The sequence below is a fragment of the Cololabis saira genome, chromosome 23 (assembly GCF_033807715.1).
Source record: "Cololabis saira isolate AMF1-May2022 chromosome 23, fColSai1.1, whole genome shotgun sequence".
Taxonomy (NCBI): domain Eukaryota; kingdom Metazoa; phylum Chordata; class Actinopteri; order Beloniformes; family Belonidae; genus Cololabis; species Cololabis saira.
In genome coordinates this window covers 14135166-14137059 of record NC_084609.1, presented here as the reverse complement: position 1 = coordinate 14137059, position 1894 = coordinate 14135166, and positions in this window count along the sequence as shown.

Sequence of the window (1894 nt, the reverse complement as noted above, 5' to 3'; positions counted from 1 at the left end):
GAGGCGTGATAAAAAATGATGGTGAAGCAAACTGGAGTGAGAAGCGGTGAGGACGCGCTGATCCGGGGCGGGATTTCAAAATAAAAGCGTCGAGCTGCGCAAAGAGTTGACCTTACACCGACGCAGAGCCTACGCCGTACCCTACGCCGTAAGGTCTGCGTTGGTTTAACGCGCAACCATAAATCAGCCTTTAAGTTAAACACGTTAAGTACATTTTCATCCTGTTTCCTCTGGATTCTATGTGATTTTTTTTTCATAGTTTGTTTTTTTTTATAGAAAGATACACATATTCATTCAGAAAAGAAAAGGAAAATAAGTAACAATAATACGTTTTTTTTCCTTCATTGAATGGTGTGTGTGTGTGTGTGTGTGTGTGTGTGTGTGTGTGTGTGTGGTGTGTGGTGTGTGTGTGTGTGTGTGTGTGTGTGTGTGTGTGTGTGTGTGTGTGTGTGTGTGTGTGTGTGTGTGTGTGTGTGTGTGTGTGTGTGTGTGTGTGTGTGTGTGTGTGTGTGTGTGATCTATACAAAAAGACACATTCATTCAGAAAAGAAAATAACTTTTTTTTAATAATTATATCATTTTTTAATTATAATCAATCAATCAATCTAAAAATAATGCAATATTGCTCATAATAATGCACACATTAAAAAAGATAAATAAATCAATAAGTAAAACAAAAAAATCTAATACAGGAGGAAATAAAGAAGAAGAGTTTACTATGGGCTTGTGGAGATGTGCGTAGGCTGTTTTAATATCGTAGTAAAGTAAGAATGGATTCCAGGTTTCCTTAAAGGCCGACATATTGCTTTTGGTAGAGGCTGCCATTTTTTGCAGTAATATGAATTCTGTGAGAAGGTTGGTCCAGTGGTTGATGATGTGTAACGATTGTTTTGATTGTTTTTGTTTTTCATAGTTTTATTTTGATTGTGTGTCCTATTTCTTCATTTTATTACTCACGTATAGCACTTTGGGAAAGTGCTTTATAAATAAAGTTGGTATGCCTATTTCTCTCTATTTCTTTCTTTGAAAGAATTAATAATAATAATAATATTTTTTATTTATTATTATATTATATATATATATATATATATATATATATTTAATATTTATTCTCTGGCTTCTAGTCAAATTAGGAGCTGCCATTTGCGGGGAGCAGTGAGGGTTAAGTGCTTTTTGCTCAGGGGCCCAAGGTGGTTGACCTTGGTTGCAATCCAAGGGAGAACCTGCTCCTCCAGACCCCAGACCCCCTATGTGACCACTACCACTCCCCCTTAAGGTCTGGTTATTTTATAATTACTTTAATGCCATCATCATACATTTTCCAACATTTTTGCTGGGTTGCATTTATTCACTTTTCCAAAAGGTGACACTATTTATTGAGGTCTTATTGAGACGTGTGTAACATGTTTTGGCCAGCATACCACTGAGATACAGGTGAAACCAGCTGAGATACCAGCTCCCTTTTCAGGTCATAGCAGCCAGTGTAAGGGGTGGAGTTAACACGTTAACGTCTGGGGTTAATTTGGTTTACCCCTCTCCGCCAATCTCTTGTGGATGAGTGTGAAAAAAAGAATAAAAAAAGACTGCTCTGAAGCTAACTTTTAAATGTCTAAAAAGGTCTATTACAATAAAAGAAGGCATAAAAATAGATCTGAGATCTTTCTGAGCCAATTGTGAAAAGAAAAAAAATCAATGAGCATGCTCTCAACTTAAGGACACATGAATGGAAGCCTGTCCTACGTACGTTATCCATCCAACATCAGGACAGTTTTATCTTGAGTGAAACTCATGACTGAGAGAGACAGATCAATGGTCAACAACATCTTTCTTAACAAGGGAAGGCCAGAGAGGCCCAAAGTCCTAATAACGGTGTCCATTTTGTCAAATGTGAGCA